Raw genomic sequence first — 18,337 nt, 5'->3', positions numbered from 1 at the left:
AAAAGATTAGGATAAAATTTTTTCCCCAAAGCTTCACACATTGTAGGTTTTGTGTGCTTTATGTGTACTTAAATTATGGTTTAGAAATAAAAATAATTCTATAGTAACTTCTACAAAATAAGCCCTTCTCAAGTATATCCCTAAGCTGGGAGGAAATGAAGAAACTAAACTTAATGAAAAGATGGTCTCCAATTTCTGAAGAAAAAAATGACATAGGTAAAAATTATAGCAAAGAAAATGTCATGCTGCTGAGATTAATTTTATTCATAAAAAAGCCCAGAAATTCCAAATCCCAACAATCCATTAGAAGGCAGGAATAGAAGTTAAATAAAGTAATCTTTAAGTGATTAAAGTTAAAATACATAGTATTTTAACTTTACAATAAATAAAGATAAATATGATAGTAGAGAAAACAATAAATATTATAAAAACAATAAATATAGTAGAATAAATCTTAAAATGTCACTACTAATAATAAGTGTAAATAAACAAAACAGGTTTTTTTAAAGAACTACATAAAAACATATTCAAATTTCAGGTATATGCTATTTAAAATAGATACTTTAAACAGAATAACATAGAAAGATTGAAAAAGAGAAATAGATACCATATAAATAGCACCCAAAAGGAAAGTGAATATATATATGACTATATGTATTAAATATATATGTGTGTGCATATATATAGAGTCACTACACTATATGTCTGAGTCTATGCAACACTTTGGGCTGCAGCCTGCCAGGCTCCTCTCTCCATGGGATTCCCCAGGCAAGAATACTGGAGTGGGTTGCTGTGCCTTCCTCCAGGGCATCTTCCCCACCCAGCAATCGAACCAGTGTCTCTTATGCCTACCTGCATTAGCAGATGTGTTCTTTAGCACAAGCGCCACCTGGGAAGTACCATTAAATACATATATATATGTACATATATGCATATATATAAATACACACACACACATATATATATTCCACATGAAATATAGTAAATTAAGTCAGAAAGCATGATTAGAGATTAGAAAAGATATTACATAGTGAAAAAATTGTTATCAAAAAGGTGTAATTTGGGCACGTCCCTGGTGGTCCAGACATTAAGACTGGGTCTCCACAGCATGGGGAGCGGGTTTGATCCCTGGTTGGGGAAGTAAAATCCCATGTTCCACGCAGTGTGGCCAAAACATTTTAAAAAAAAGAAGTATAATTTGAATACACCTAACTTAGTCTCAAAATATTTAAAGCAAAAACATGGAGAAATAGTAGAAGAAACTTACAAATCCATAAATTTCTATCAAGAAGTTTACAAATTAATAAGAATCTAGATTTAAACAACATAATTAACAATCTGATAAAGGTTACAAATGCAGAACTGGCACCACAAACTAGATAATACACATTATGTAAAAATAACCACATAGGGATACTGGCTGGGAATATAAAGTAGAGAAACCTCAAGGGAAAGGAATTTGAAAAGACTGCATTTATCCTTTGACCCAGAAATCTCAGTTCCGAGAGTTTAATCTCAAAAATACATGTGTGAAAGTATGAAAAGACAAGGAATTCCCTGGCAGGGGGAAGTAAGATCCTGCAAACCCCATGGTACAGTGAAAAAAGTTTTTCTAAATGTGAAAAGATATATACACAAGGCAATTTATTCCAGTTCAATTTGTAACAGTGAGAGACTGAAAAACAACCCACACATCCATGAATAGGTTACCGGTTGAATAAACATGTGGCTCAGATCATGAACTCCTTATTGCAAAATTCAGACTTAAATTGAAGAAAGTAGGGAAAACCACTAGACAACTCAGGTATGACCTAAATCAAATCCCTTGTGATTATACAGTGGAAGTGACCAGTGAAGGGATTCGATCTGATAGATAGAGTTCCTGAAGAACTATGGTCGGGGGTTTGGAACTTTAGTACAGAAAGCAGTGATCAAAACCATCCCCAAGAAGAAATAAAAAAAGGAAAAGTGGTTTTCTGAGGAAGTCTTACAAATAGCTGAGAAAAGAAGAGAAGCGAAAGGCAAAGAAAAGGAAAGATATATTCATCTGAATGCAGAGTTCCAAAGAACAGCATGGAGAGATAAGAAGGCCTTACTCAGTGATCACTGTAAATAGAGGAAAACAATAGAATGGGAAAGACTAGAGATCTCTTCAAGAAAATTAGAGATACTAAGGGAATATTTCATGCAAAGATGGGCACAATTAAGAACAGAAACAGTATGGATCTAACAGAAGCAGAACATATTAAGAAGAGGTGGCAAGCATACACAGAATAACTATACAAAAAAGATCTTCATGACCAGATAACCACGATGGTGTGATCACTCACCTAGAGCTAGACATTTTGGAGTGTGAAGTCAAGGGGGTCTTAGGAAGCATCACTACGAATAAAGCTAGTAGACGTGATGGAATTCCAGCTGAGTTATTTCAAATTCTAAAAGGTGATGCTGTGAAAGTGCTGCACTCAATATGCCAGCAAATTTGGAAAACTCAGCGGTGGCCACAGGACTGCAAATGGTCAGTTTTCGTTCCAATCCCAAAGAAAGGCAATGCCAAAGAATGCTCAAACTACTGCACAATTGCATTCATCTCACATGCTAGCAAAATAATGCTCAAAATTCTCCAAGCCAGACTTCAACAGTACATGAACTAGAATTTCCAGATGTTCAAGCTGGATTTGAAAAAGGCAGATGAACCAGAGATCAAACTGCCAGCATCCATTGGATTATAGAAGAAGTAAGAGAATTCCAGAAAAACATCTACTTCTGCTTCATTGACTACGCTAAAGCTTTTGACTGTGTGGATCACAACAAACTGTAGAAAATTCTTCAAGAGAAGGGAATACCAGACCACCTTACCTCCCTCCTGAGAAATCTGTATGCAGGTCAAGAAGGAACAGTTAGAACCCAACATGGAATAACGGACTGGTTCCAAATTTGTAAAGAAGGACATCAAGGCTATATATTGTAACCTTGCTTATTTAACTTCTATGCAGAGTACATCATGCAAAATGCCGACTGGATGAAGTATAAGCTGGAATTGAGATTTCCAGGAGAAGTATAAATAACTTCAGATATGCAGATGACACCACCCTTATGGCAGAAAGTGAAGAGGAACTAAAGAGCCTCTTGATGAAAGTGAAAGAAGAGAGTGAAAAAGCTGGCTTAAAACACAACATTCAAAAACTGAAGATCATGGCATGTGGTCCCATGACTTCATGGCATATAGATGGGGAAACAATGGAAACCATGACAGTCTTTATTTTCTTGGGCTCCAAAATCACTGCAGATAGTGACTGCAGCCATGAAATTAAAAGATGTTTGCTTGCTCCTTGGAAGAAAAACTATGACCAACCTAGTCAGCCTGTTAAAAAGCAGAGACATTACTTTGCTGACAAAGGTCTGTCTAGTCAAAGCTATGGTTTTTCCAGTAGTCATGTATGGATGTGAGAGTTGGAATATAAAGAAAGCTGAGGGCTGAAGAATTGATGTTTTTGAACTGTGGTGTTGGAGAAGACTCTTGAGAGTCCCTTGGACTGCAAGGAGATCAAACCAGTTAATCCTAAAGGAAATTGGTCCTGAATATTCATTGGAAGGGCTGATGATAAAGCTGAGGCTCCTTTATTTTGCCCACCTGATGTGAAGAACTGAATCATTGGAAAAGACCCTGATGCCGGGAAAGACTGAAGGCAGGAGGAGAAGAGGACAACAGAGGACGAGATGGTTGGATGGCCTCACCAATTTGATGGACATGAGTTTGAGCAAGCTCTGGGAGTTGGTGGTGGACAGGGAAGCCTGGCATGCTGCAGTCCATGGGGTTGCAAAGAGTCGAATACAACTGAGTGACTGAACTGAACTGAATAAACATGGCACATCCTGATTATGCAACTATAAAAAGAAGTGAGGAATATCTGCATGCTGATATGGACTGATGCCCAGCATACAAAATTTGTATTTTGTTTTGCAGGGTACATTTTAAGGGAAAAAAGCAAAGAGAAGAAAAAATATATGTGCAGTGTTACCATTTGGCTAAGAAAATGATGATATCTGCATAATATTAATATTCATATCTCTACTCTGTCTTGGAAGAATAAAACAAAAACTTTAAAAAAGGTTATCTATTATTTAACACAGCAATCCCTCTTAGACATACCCCAAAGAAAAGAAAACACATATGTTCATACAGAAACTTCAACATGAATATTCACAGCAGCACTATTCATAACAGTGAAAAAATGGAAACAACACAAAGGTCCATCAACTGATGAATGAGTAAGCAAATTGTTATATCCTAACAACAGAATATTATTCAGTCATAAAAAATAATAACATTGATTTATACAACAAAATAAATGAATCTTGACAACATTGTGCTAAGTGAAAGAAGACTGTCACAAAAGGCCATAGATTAAATTATGCCATCGATAAGAAAAGTCCTGAGTAGGCAAACCCAGAGAGAACGAAAGTAAATTAGTATTTGCCAGGGTTAGGGGAAGGTGAATGGGGAACAGGAAGTGACATTTTTTTTTGAGAAGATAAAATATTTTTCTCAAAATTAGTGATGATAGTTGTCAACTCTGTAAATATACTAAAAACGATGAATTATACATTTTAAAGTGTGAGTGTTATGGTATATTAATTATATCTAAATATTTTAAATGCTTTAACCTTATCAATAGGAAGAAGAAACAGAATAGAAAAGATAGGAAAAGAAACTGGATTTCTCTGAATATATTTACATTGTTTAACAGATTTGACTTTAGAAACATGTAAATATGCCACATATAAATAAAATCAAATTGAACAGCAGGAATTCCCAGCAGTCCAGTGGTTAAGACTCCATCTTCCAATGCAGGGGGCACAATTTCAACCCCTGGTCAGGAAACCAAGACCACACAAGCCTGTGGTACAGCCAAATAAATAAATGAATTCCTGAAATTCCTCTCTGTGATCACGCCATTAATTTGTTACACTGTTAGATTCATTTGTTCCATCTGATTTTTATTTTCAGGCTTTTCTTTCTTTCTTTTTTCCTAACAGCTTTAATAATATATAATTCATATACCATACAAATCACCGATTTTGTTAAAGTGAAAAATTAAGTGATTTTAGGATATTCAGAGTCATACAACCATCATCACAGTCACATTTCTGCTGCTGCTGCTGCTGCTGCTAAGTCGCTTCAGTCGTGTCCGACTCTGTGCGACCCCAGAGAAGGCAGCCCACCAGGCTCCCCCATCCCTGAGATTCTCCAGGCAAGAATACTGGAGTGGGTTGCCATTTCCTTCTCCAGTGCACGAAAGTGAAAAGTGAAAGAGAAGTCGCTCAGTTGGGTCCGACTCTTAGCGACCCCATGGACTGCAGCCTATCAGGCTCCTCCATCCATGGGATTTTCCAGGCAAGAGTACTGGAGTGGGGTGCTGTTGCCTTCTCCGTCACATTTCTAGCACCTCAAAAAGAAACCTAGTACCCTTTAGCAATTACCACTCAATTATTCACCCATACTTCATAGCCTAAAGCAATCACTAATTTACTTTCTCTTTCTATATATTTGCCTATTATGGACATTTCATATAAATGGAATCATTTGATATGTGGTATTTTGTGACTGGCTTCATCCATGCTGTAACCTGTATATATAAACACTTCATTCCTTACAATCGCTGAATAATATTCTATTAAATAGATATACCATATTTTGTGAATCCACTCATGAACTGATGGAGATTTGGGTTGTTTTTAGCTTTGACTATTGTGAATGATGCAGCTGTAAACATTTGTGTACAAGTTTTTGTGTGAACATATGTTTCCATTTCTCTAGCAGTAGAATTGCTTAAGTCCTTAACTTTTTTGCGGAGTGCCAGATTGTTCTCTGAAGTGGCTGCACCACTTTACATCCCCACCAGTGTATGAGGGTTCCTGTTTCTCTACATCCTTGTCAATGTTTGTTATTATTGTCTTTTTGATTCCAGCCATCCTGGTGGGAGTGAAGTGGTATCTCACTGTGGTTTTAATTTGCATTTCCCTGATGGCAAATGATTTTCATGTGCTTATTGGCTGGGTGTGTATCTTCTTCGGTGAGATACTTACGCAGATCCTGTGCTTATTTATATTTGATTTTAGTAAGAACATTTTAAAATTGAGATATAATTGACATAAAACATTTTATTAGTTTCAGGTGTGCAACATAATGATTCAATATTTATATACATCAGTATGTTGCAAGATGACCACCACAATAATCGAGACTTCCCTAACAGTCCAGTAGTTAAGACTTCACCTTCTAATGCAGGGGGGTGCAGGTTTGATCTCTGCTCTGGGAATTAAGGTCCCACATTTTGACATGGACCATTGTGGCCAAAAAACCAAAACATGAAACAGAAGCAATATTGTAACAAACTCAATAAAGACTTTAAAAACGGTCCACATGAAAAAAATCATTAAAAAAAAAGCAAAACGATGTACTCTTAGCAACTTTCAAATACTCAGTACAGTATTATTAACTATAGTTATCATGCTGTGCATTACATACCATGCCTAATTTATTTTATAAGTGGAAGTTTGTACCTTTTGACTCCTTTTCACCTACCCACCCCTAGCCCCTGACTCTGGTAAACATCAGTCAGAGAAAGAATGCTTATGTGAGATCTCTTTTGCCCAATAAAAAAGTTATTTATTTCTTATTACTGATTTGTAGGAGATCTTGATATAATTCTAAACAGAAGTTCTTTATCGGATATATGATTTGCAAGTTTTTTCTTCCAGTTTATGGATGTCTTTTCAACTTTCTTGAAAGTGTCTTTTGAAGCACAAAAGTTTTAAATTTTGATGGAAGTCCAATTAATCTATTCTTTTTGTTGTTTGTGCTTTTAGTGTCATACTAAGTACTCATTGCCAAATCCAAGGTCATAAAGATTTATGCTCATGTTTTCTTCTTGACTTTTCTTTTCTTTGGCTCTAACATTTAGGTCTTTATCAATTTTGAGTTTATTTTTGTATATGATATAAAGCAAGGGTCCAATTTTATTCCTTTGTTTGTGGCTATTGTTGTCCCAGCATCATTTGTTGAAAAGACTATTGTTTTCCTATTGAATTGTCTTGGAATCCTTATTGAAAACTCCACTGACTAAATATATAAGTATGTAAAACATATTGACTCTATCTCCCTCATGAAATATTGCCAAGGACAAAAAGAACAGCAAAGCAATTTGTTTTTCTTTTAAACATTTTTTTTCTTCTTAATTTTTTTTTTTGCAAAGAAAAATTTTAAAATACTGTTTTCAGTAGTCATAAATGTTAATAAAATTGTTATTGTATTTTGAAGCTACTGTATATTTAGTAGGATAAAATAACTAAATAATTACATTAATGTTCTTGGGAGCCAAGGTTTTCAATTTAAGAAAAAAGGATATAAACACAAAATTCAAGAAATATGTGAAAGCTTATAATCTTACATCTGAACTGGAATTATCAATATAAAATCATGTAAATTCATTTATCTTTAAAGTACATATTTTCTATCTTTGTTCACCAAAAGTCTTAGCAGCAACGAGAACACAGGGGGCAATGAACACCCATAGACTTCAGGTTGTGATTTCTAAATACCATATCTTCATACAAAGAACCAGAGGCTCTTTGAGAAAATGGCCGAATCCGTATTTGGGCAGCAAATATCTCAGGTGACTCTGGGGTAACTTGTTATGCCAGTCTCTTTTCTGTGTGCTTTACATGTGTTGGGCTGCACCCAACATAAGGCCTGTGCTTGCCCAGCTTCAAGACTGAAGAAAAAGTCCACAGTCAGCAACAGAGACATCACTGGTTTAATGGATAGGCGGGAGCTAACGCGTCTGAAACAAGGTACTGGAATGACACCCCACCATGTGCAGTGGGCAGGTCTGCGGGCAGGACGTGGTGGCAGTCTCCCCTCCTGGGGCGTAGCAGTGGGGCAATACCAGTTATAGGGGAATTGACCTCAGGTGGGCTCACCAGGGAAACCAGTAGAGGGACATGCCTCTCTTTGATAAGCTATCACTCATCACATCTTTGATAAGCTATCACTCAGAATTCCCTGGTCGTTCAGTGGTTAAAACTCTGATAAGCTATCACTAGCTGGGGCTTGGGGCAAGCACTTAGAAAGATTAGTCTTATGAGCAGGGTGTACATGAAGCAGGCACTAATTGGGCAGGGGATGTAGAGAGGGCAAGAGACAGCCATATTGAGTGGCCAGAACATACGACATGCATCAGTTCATTTAACTTCATTTTATAACTGACAAAACTGAGATTTAAATAGATTGCCCAAGGTTACAGAGAAACAAAGTGACAAAAAAAGATACAAACCCAGGCTTCAGGGCCAGCATTTGAAAACTTGGTCAACCTTGTTAAGAATCAGAGAAATGCATATTATTGATAAAATAACACTGAGACATTTTATTTTCTTATTAGAACTGCAAAAGTTAATGTTGAATAAAATGACATTTTAGTGAGCACTTGAGGATATAAGAGCTCTTACACATTGTTTAATTTTTAGAGCCTTTTTTGGATAATGATTTCACCACTCTTAATACATTTGAAGAGGCACATACCTCACACTCAGAAGTTCCACTTCTAGACTAGGGAAATTCTACAATATTATATCTGTACAAGAAAGCAATGTATAAATATGCACATTTTTTTACTGCCCCACAAGCTTTGAGAAAAAGAAAGCTGGTGACTTCCTGCCAAGTTAAATATGGAGCCTGTTTTCCTTTTTTGTTTTCAATGAGGAAGGCCCCTTACCCTATCAGAGATCTTTTCATTTTTGTGGTTCATGAAGTAGGGGAATGTTATTTGCATAAAGTATTTTTAACTTTTCAAAGTGCTTTTACCATCATTAGGTTTCATAACAGTTGCCTCTGACAGGAGAGTGTTTCCTTTTCCTTAGGCTAAGAAGCTTAAGGGATTTAAGGCCAAAGATCTAGAATTCAGTTCAGTTCAGTTGCTCAGTTGTGTCCTACTCTTTGTGACCCCATGGACTGCAGCACGCCAGCTTTCCTGTCCATCACCAACTCACGGAGCTTGCTCAAACTCATGTCCATCGAGTCGGTGATACCATCCAACCATCTCACCCTCTGTGGTCCCCTTCCCCTCCTGCCTTCAATCTTTCCCAGCATCAGGGTTTTCTCCAATGAGTCAGTTCTTTGCATCAGGTGGCCAAAGTATTGGAGTTTCAGCTTCAGAATCAGTCCTTCCAATGAATATTCAGGACTGATTTCCTTTAGAACATCTACTTCTAGAACTCAGAGCCCTCTTCAGAAAGTCTCAAAATTTAATTTGCGTACAAATCACCTGGGGATCCAGTGAGAATGCAAATTGTGATTCAGTGGGCCTTGGGTGAGGCCTGAGATGCTGCATTGCTAACAGTTTTCCTGGTTACTGTTGGTCCCCAGGCCACACTCTGAGCAGTGGGAGGTTAAACCTTTGGCTCGGGCTAGGTATTAAACTTCACTGGTCTGCTTTCCCTGTGTGTACTTGGCAGTGCAAATGACAACAGCGAAAGAAAGGGATATCACCTTGAAAAAATCCTGACATTGTTCTTAAGCAAGCAGATACAATTTTGTGTTTTCATTCTCTGTGGCCACCTTCCTTCTTTGTATATGTAATTAACAGATGGGCCGTGCATGGATAACCAAGACAAATCAGGAGGAAATATGCTTGGGTACTTCCAGTGTTTATGATTGGGGCTTTGTCAAAAATTAGAGTCTGTAGCAATCCTGGTTGCATTTGCACCTTAGAATCTACAGTTGTTTATCAGTAGCGCATCAAACAAGACAAACTCGCAGTGCCTTTGTGGTTCACCTGGCTCCCCAGCACCCCTGGGTGACAGGAGCTAAGTGCTCTTCAGGAGCCCTGCAGCACAACTGGCATTTACACAGAGGGGCTCTGGCAGCCTCCTCTCCCTCAGGTATGAGATCTGGTTTGGTAACCACACCACATCCTATTAATAAATGCTAAACAATGTGGTGTGGCCTTGCTGTAGGGAATTCCTCTGTGAGGAGAAGCAGCTATTCTTCCAGGGACTGGACCTGGTTTGGGGGTGGGGGTGGGCAGAAACAGAGCCATTCTGAGTTCCCAGTCTGGGGTGGAGAAGAACGTCCCGGTGTGGCATCGTTGCCCCTTCCTGAGCCCTAGGTTGGGCTGAGAGGGCAGCTGATAGCCCATAGGCACCTGTTCTAAACAGCAAGTGTGCTGGTTTGACTCTTCCCTTATAACTGGACAGACTGGTATAGTGAGGTGTCAGCTTTCTTTGTGAAGCAGGTTTTGGTCTTCTCAATTACAATTATCATGAACAGTTCTCAAATGTGACTGAAGGGCAAATACAGCTGTCGATATATTTTCAAATATCAAGCCTATCTTGGGAGAAGCTATGTCTGACTAAGGTAGTATGAATTCTAATGCTGAGTCCAGCCATTAAGCAGAAGTGGCCAGGATTGGAAGTAGTTGGCACATGTGTTATTCCAGGGGTAGATGATCTTACAAGACATATTCTTACTTTAAACGTGATTCTGATATAATAGAGCTCTCATTGCTCTTTCACTTTATTATGCAACTGAAATGTCAAGCTCTCCCTGTGAGTGCAAAGTTTCACACCAGCCTTTGTGGTGGTGAGAGTAAATGAAAAACGATTGAAAATGAAAGATATGAGAAATAAATAATAAAAAAGAAAGATATGGCATTTGTTCTTAAATATTTTCATACACTAGCTGAGAAATTAAGAAACAAAACTATGAATCAAGGTAACATAATAAATGCTGACTGGTCCAGGGTCATCAGTTCCAAAGAGAGTATTTCTGATTCCAATAGGAAGGGGAAACTTCTCAGAGGAGGTGAAATTTAAGCTAGATGTTGAAGGCTATGTAGTATGATAATATAGGAAAGTGAAGAAAAATAGTACAGGTTATCTAGAGAACAAATAGGTGGTTGCCAGAGGGGAGGAGTGGTAGGGGGAGAGGAGAGAAATAGGTGAGGGAGATTAGGAGGTACAAAATTTCAGTTGCAAAATAAATGAGTCACAGAGACAAGATGTACACTGTAGGGAATACAGTCTATAGTTAGGTAATGTCTTTGTATGGTGACAGATCATAAATAGACTTACCAGGATGATCATTTTGAAATGTATAGACATATTGAATCACCATATTGGGTACCAGGAACTAACACAGTGATGGAGGTCAAACACGTTTCAAAAACAAATAAACTAACTCATAGGAAAAAAGAGATCAGATTTGAGGCAGTGGTGGGTGGGGTTGGGGGAAGGGGGAATTGGATGAAGGCAATCAAAAGGTACAACTTACAGTTATAAGATACATAAATACAAGGGATGACATGTGCAACATGATAAATACAATTAACACTGCTGCATATTATATATGAAAGTTGTTAAATACTGAGTCCTCATCCCAAGGGAAAAAAAATTTTGTTTAATTTTGTACTGTATGAGATGATGGATGTTCAATAAACTTATTGTGGTAATCATTTCATGATATATGTAGGTCAAATCATTATGCTCTACATCTATTTTGGCTCTGCCATGTAGCTTATAGGATCTTAGTTCTCCAACCAGGGAACGAATCTGGGCCGTCAGCAGTGATAGCACAGAGCCCCAATCACTGGACTGCCAGGGAACTACCTAGGCTGTAGATCTGAAACTTGGTTCAGTTCTCAGTCGTGTCCGCCTCTTTGCAATCTCATTGACTGCAGCCCACCAGACTTCTCTGTCCTTCGCTGTCTTCCAGCGTTTGCTCAAACCCATGTCCGTTCAGTCTGTGATGCTATCCAACCATCTCATCCTCTGTCGCCCCCTTCTGTCCTCAATCTCTCCCAGCATCAGGGTCTTTTCCAATGAGTCAGCTCTTCACAGCAGTTGGCCAAAGTATTGGCGCTTCAGCATCCTACCTTCCAATGAATATTCAGGATTGATTTCCTTAAGGATTGACTGCTTTGATCTCCTTCCTGTTTGAGAGTCTTCTTCAAGCACCAAAGTTCAAATGCATCAATTCTTTGGTGCTCAGCCTTTATGGTCCAATTCTCACATCCATATATGACTACTGGAAAACCATAGCTTTGACTATATCGGCCTTTGTTGGCAAGGTGATGTCTCTGCTTTTTAATACGCTATCTAGGTTTGTCATAGTTTTCCTTCCAAGGAGCAAGCATCTTTTAATTTCATAGCTGCAGTCACTATCAGCAGTGATTTTGGAGCCCAAGAAAATAAAATCTGTCACTGTTTCCACTTCTTCTCTTCTATTTGCCATGTAGTGATGGGGCTAGACACCATGTTTTTAGTTTTTTGAATGTTGAGTTTTAAGTCAGCTTTTTCTCTTTCCTCTTTCACCCTCATCAAGAAAGCTCTTTAGTTCCTCTTCCCTTTCTGCCATTACAGTGGTATCATCTGCATATCTAAGGTTGTTGATATTTCTCCTAGCAATCTTGATTCTAGCTTATGATTCATCCAACCCAGCATTTCACATGATGTTCTCTGCATATAAGTTAAATAAGCAAGGTGACAATATACAGCCTTGACATACTCCTTTCCCAATTTGGAACCAGTTCATTGTTCCACGTCCGGTTCTAACTGTTGCTTCTTGACCTGCATACAGGTATCTCAGGATATAGGTAAGGTGGTCTGGTATTCCCATATCTTTAAGAATTTTCCAAGGTTTTTTGTGATACACATAGTCTAAGGCTTTAGCATAGTCAATGAAGCAGAAATAGATGTTTTGGTGGAATTCTCTTGCTTTGTCTATGTTCCAATGAATTTTGGCCATTTGATCTCTGGTTCCTCTGTCTTTTCTAAATCCAGCTTGTACTTCTGGAAGTTCTGGGTTCATGTACTGCTGAAGCCTAGCCTGAAGAATTTTGAGCATTACCTTGCTAGCATGTGAAATGAGTGCAATTTTATGGTAGTTTGACCATTCTTTGGCATTGCCTTTCTTAGGGATTGGAATGAAAACTGACCTTTTCCAGTCCTGTGGTCACTGCTGAGTTTTCCATATTTGCTGACATATTGAATGCACCACTTTAATGGTATCATCTTTTAGGATTTTAAATAGCTCACCTGGAATCCTGTCACCTCCACTAGCTTTCTTTGTAGTAATGCTTCCTAAGGCCCACTTACATCACACTCCAAGAGGTCTGGCTCTAGGTGAGTGATCACACCATCACTGTTATCTGGGTCATTAACAGCTTTTTGTGTGTAGTTCTTGCATGTATTCTTGCCATCTCTTTTTAGTCTTTTCTGTTTCTGTTAGGTCCTTATCATTTCTGTCCTTTATTGTGCCCATCCTTGCATGAAATGTTCTCTCGATACCTCCAATTTTCTTGAGATATCTCTAGTGTTTACCATTCTATTGTTTTCCTCTACTTTTTTGTATTGTTCACTTAAGGCTTTCTTCTCTCTCCTTGCTATTCTCTGGAACTCTGCATTCAGTTGGGTATATTTCCCTTTCTCCCTTGCTTTTGCTTGTCTTCTTCTCTTAGCTAATTGTAAAGCATCCTCGGGCAAACAACTTTGCTTTCTTGCACTTCTTTTTTTGGGATGGTTTTGGTTACTCCCTTCTGTACAAAGTCCCAAACCTCCATCCATAGTTCTTCAGACACTCTGTCTACCAGATCTAATCCCTCAAATCTATTCATCACCTCCACTGTATAATCATAAGGGATTTGATTTAGGTCGTACCTAAATGGCCTCGTGGTTTTCCCACTAGGTAAATTTCCCACTAGAAAATTAAATTTTCAATTTAAGCCTGAATTTTGCAATAAGAAGCTCATGATCTGAACCATAGTGAGCTTCCGTTCTTGTTTTTGCTGACTGTGTAGAGCTTCTCCATTTTGGCTGCAAAGAATAAAATCAATCCGATTTCTGTATTGACCATCTGGTGATGTCCATATGCAGTTGTCGCTTGTGTTGTTGGAAAAGGGTGTTTGCTATGACCAGTGTGTTCTCTTGACAAAACTGTTAGCCTTTGCCCTGCTTCATTTTGTACTTCAAAGCCAAAATTGCCTGTAACTTCAGGTTATCTCTTGACTTCCTACTTTTACATTCCAATCCCCTATGATGAAAAGGACATATTTGGTATTAGTTCTAGAAGGTCTTATAGGTCTTCATAGAACCAGTCATCTTCAGCTTCTTCAGCATTAGTGGTTGAGGCACAGATGTGGATTACTGTGATGTTGAATTGTTTGTCTTGGAAATGAACCAAGATCATTCCATTGTTTATGCAAGCCTCTTTACCATGACAAGGCTGTGATTCATGAAGGGAATCTTAAACCAAACTTACACAATGCTGTATGTCAATTATATTTTAATATGACTGGAAGAAAAATTATTTAGTAAAGTGAGCAAATGCTGTTGGAAAATGGTGCTTACAGTCAACATGGGTTGCTTCAACCTTTATTCAAAAACGCAGTATCTGGAGGAAGGGCAATAGAGTAAAAAAAAATGTCTAGGCAGACAGTGCTTTTTTTAAAACTAATTGAGGGTTTGTGATAACCCTGCATTGTCAGATGATAGCATTTTTCAGCAATATTTTTTAAGTTAAGGTATATTGTTTTTTCAGACATAATACTACTTTACACAATAGACTATAGTGTAGTATAAACATAACTTTTATATGCACTGGGAAATAAAAAAGTTCCTGTGACTCGCTTTATTGCGATATTCACTTTATTGTGGTGGTCAGGAAGTGTACCACGTATTTCTGAGGTATGCCTGTATATAGGGATTAGTTTTCTCTGAGTTCATCCTTCTAGAAGAAAAAAATGATTTTAATCCAATTCCCCCAGTCAAAATAAAAGTCATACAATAGAACTCATGTATATTGAACCTAGATAATACAATGAGCCTTACATGTACATATAATCTTAACAGGATTCCAGGGAGAAGACAGTACTCAAAATGATAAAAATTTTGAGCCAAAAACCAGGAGTTAAAGAATACTTTTTGTTTTTGCTTTTGTAACCTCCCTCAGGTCAGAGTGTGTAGGCAAATGGCCATTTTATATCTGTATTTAAGATCAATTGTTTGTTCTTTTTCCACATAAAGGAAAATAATTCATTGCCATGTCTGGAATGCTGAATCTGAAAAACTGTGGTACAAGAATCTTAATGAATTATACACATAAAGGAAGCAAGCATTTTAAAAAAAATTGCACAAGGTATCTGAAAAATAAAAGTAGACTCTTGGGGCAAGAACAGGTCTCTGAAAGGAAGATATGCGGCACAAGGCTGAAAAGGAAGGTTGTGCCATGTTATGAACTGGCCTAAAAATCATAAAGAGTTAGAGTTAGTTCATTCCAATGGCAGTAGGAAACCATTGAAGTTTAGTTAATCCTCAGATCTTACCTTTATCAAACACTCAAGAGGGTTCATGAAATTAATATATAATCTTCTAAGGTAAAAGGAGAGATTCCTAAAGAATTATAATTCCTTGGCATTCAGCATAATAAAGAGCCAGTTTGGTCACCCCAAGTCCAGTTTTCTAATCCTTGCTCTGCTACTGGTTCGTTGATGATGGGAAAGGTAACTTCTCTAGGCCATAATTTCCTCAAGTGTAAATAAAGGGGGATAATCAAGATCACTTGAAGAGTTCCTTTTAGATCCAAAATAAGTTATTCTCATTCTCCTGTTTGACTTTCTCCCTAAGTAAGAAAAAAAGAAAAACCTGTTACTAACCCATTTGGGGATACTGAAATCATAGCTTTAATTATTAAAATGTGCAGATTAGTTCTATCTTCATCCCAAAATGGAAATTTGTACACAGCAAAGTAAGTCACACATGCATTATTCACTGAACCTTGTATTTGTGGAGAGCACATATCTGTCTTTTTTGACTACTGGGCTATCAAAAAATATTTTTCAATATCACAGATTAAAAAATTTAAACTGTTAGCAAAACTACTTTTAAAAAATGTACCCTTAAATATGTTATAGTGAATAACATTACTGATTTGATCTTTGTTAACCTCATGCTGTACAGGAAACACCAATAGTAAATTTGTCACAAATTTATTTTCAAAAGAAGTTATATCCATAAAATGACAAATTCTCTTTTTCTTTCAATTAGCAAGAGGAAAAAAAAAAAAAAATTTAGGGGCTTCCCAGATGACTCAGTGGTAAAGAATCTGCCTGCCCAGTGCAGGAGACTCAGGTTCAATCCCTGATCTAGGAAGATCCTACATGCCATGGACCAACTAAGCCCATGCACCACAACTACCGAGCCTGTGCTCTGAGGCCAGGAGCTGCAACTACTGAAGCCTCGGTGCCCTATAGCCTGTGCTCCACAAGAGAAGCCACGGCAATGAGAAGCCCAAGCACAGCAACTGGAGAGTAGCCCCTGCTTCCCACAACTAGAAAACAGCATGCATAGCAATGACCCAAAACAGCCAAAAAAAAAAAAAAAAAAAAAAATTGAGCTTTTCTAAAAGCAGAAGTAAAGAGTTCATGAAAACAGAAGTGTCCCATGTGGATGTATTGCAATCAGTCCTACAGTTTCTAGATGGTTTAGTGAGCCAGGAAACCTTGGCTCTAGTTTCTATTCTACCTCAACTGGCCCCATGAAGGCAAAGACTTCATTTACCTGGTTCTTACTTTTCTTTTGACACACCTACCACAATTACAGTTTTCTCATTGCATTGTTTTTCCCCTCACTACTGGCTTCCCTGGTGGCTGAGATAGTATATCATCTACCGGCAACGCCAGCAACCCAGGTTCAATCCCTGAGTCAGGAAGATCCCCTGGAGAAGGAAACTGCAACCCACTCAATATTTTTACCTGGAAAATCCCATGGACAGCTACAGTTTATGGGGTCACCAAGAGTTGGACATGACTGAGTGACTAACACACTTGACTGGAAGACATCTGAGTGCTGAGACTCTGTATTAACAGCTCTATTTCCATATCTGGCACCTAAGTTACCTTTGAATAAATGAATTTTCTTATCTATAAACTGAGGCAGTTGTGCTAAATTTCCTATGTCATTTCTTTTTTTTTTTTTCTAACACATTTCTTTTATTGTCTTCTTAGTTATTCATAAAAAAGGAAATATCAGCCAAAATTCACTGCTGCTGCTGCTGCTGCTGCTAAGTCGCTTCAGTCGTGTCCGACTCTGTGCGACCCCATAGACGGCAGCCCACTGGGCTTCCCCCGTCCCTGGGATTCTCCAGGCAAGAATACTGGAGTGGGCTGCCATTTCCTTCTCCAATGCATGAAAGTGAAAAGTGAAAGTGAAGCCGCTCAGTCGTGACCGACCCCTAGCGACCCCATAGACTGCAGCCTACTAGGCTCCTCCGTCCATGGAATTTTCCAGGCTCCTATGTCATTTCTATCTTTAAGATTCTGCGATATATATGAATTTACTTTAAATTATTTAAGTTCAGACAGTTGAATTTTCCCCTTCAAGTTAATATCTAGCCTTTTATTGCTCATTAGAACTCTTTCCAAGTTCAGACATTTTTGTTGTAACTCAACTTGAAGATATAGTAATATAAGCAGAGTGGGACTGTTCAAACAGGAAAGGATTCTCTGAATGTCGTAAAATTTGCTACTGAACTGAACTCTTACCTCTGAAGTTGTGGTTTGCATCTAAAATGACAAGTAAAAAACTAAAAAGGTAGGTAAAGTTAAATCAAACTTCAAGACAATTTCTAAGTGGAAAATTTGATGATGTCCTAAATTTTAGAGATGTTAAAGCATAATAAAATATTGTTGTGGAATCTCCCATGTGCCAAAACTCCAGGAACCTCAGTGAGAAGAGCCATGGCCTTACAGTTGAATATATACACTTCTTTAATGTAAATCAAAGTCTATTACAATGCATCCTGTTACAATGAAAATCTTATTCTGGAAACCTGCTTAATTATTTTGAGCAACATTATATACAACCCAACAGATAAAATGAAATCGTTGACAACTCCTTGAAATGTTATAGCTAAATTACAAAAGAGTAATTGGATAATGTAGAAATGTAGACCACCTCAATAAAGTATTTATTCTCTACATTGTACTCAACATTAGATGACATATAAAATTCAACTGGGAAAAGGGGATCAAAAAAACTGTGCTTTTTCCTTGTATCAGACTCAAATAATAAGATGAGGGTAAATTCCACGTGGGAAAGTATTTAACTCATTGTGCTTTTATATATTTTTCTTAGTACCTATTCCCAGTTATCAACCTTAAAATTTGTGTCTCTGGGTACTATTTCTTCTAACTCAAGAACAACATACCAGGCGTTCCTTAAAATCATCTTCTATTAATTATAAAAAGTATACTCAGATTAAGAACTCTACAAAATCACTTCC

At 37.7% G+C, this 18,337-nt stretch overlaps 1 long non-coding RNA gene across 1 annotated transcript; it reads right to left on the bottom strand.

The window, feature by feature from the left end:
* Positions 1–8,402: 8,402 nt before the first annotated feature.
* LOC145538065 (uncharacterized) lies at positions 8,403–11,163 on the bottom strand. The gene is made up of 2 exons (XR_014076619.1): positions 9,551–11,163; positions 8,403–9,326 (listed from the first exon to the last, which is right to left on the bottom strand). It is a non-coding gene; the product is annotated as an uncharacterized LOC145538065 (long non-coding RNA).
* Positions 11,164–18,337: the final 7,174 nt, after the last annotated feature.

This window comes from Giraffa tippelskirchi, chromosome 2 (genome assembly GCF_054371585.1).
Source record: "Giraffa tippelskirchi isolate mGirTip1 chromosome 2, T2T-mGirTip1v1.2.pri, whole genome shotgun sequence".
Lineage (NCBI taxonomy): Eukaryota > Metazoa > Chordata > Mammalia > Artiodactyla > Giraffidae > Giraffa > Giraffa tippelskirchi.
Note: the sequence above shows the minus strand (reverse complement) of the source record. Positions and strands in the feature narration are given on the sequence as shown.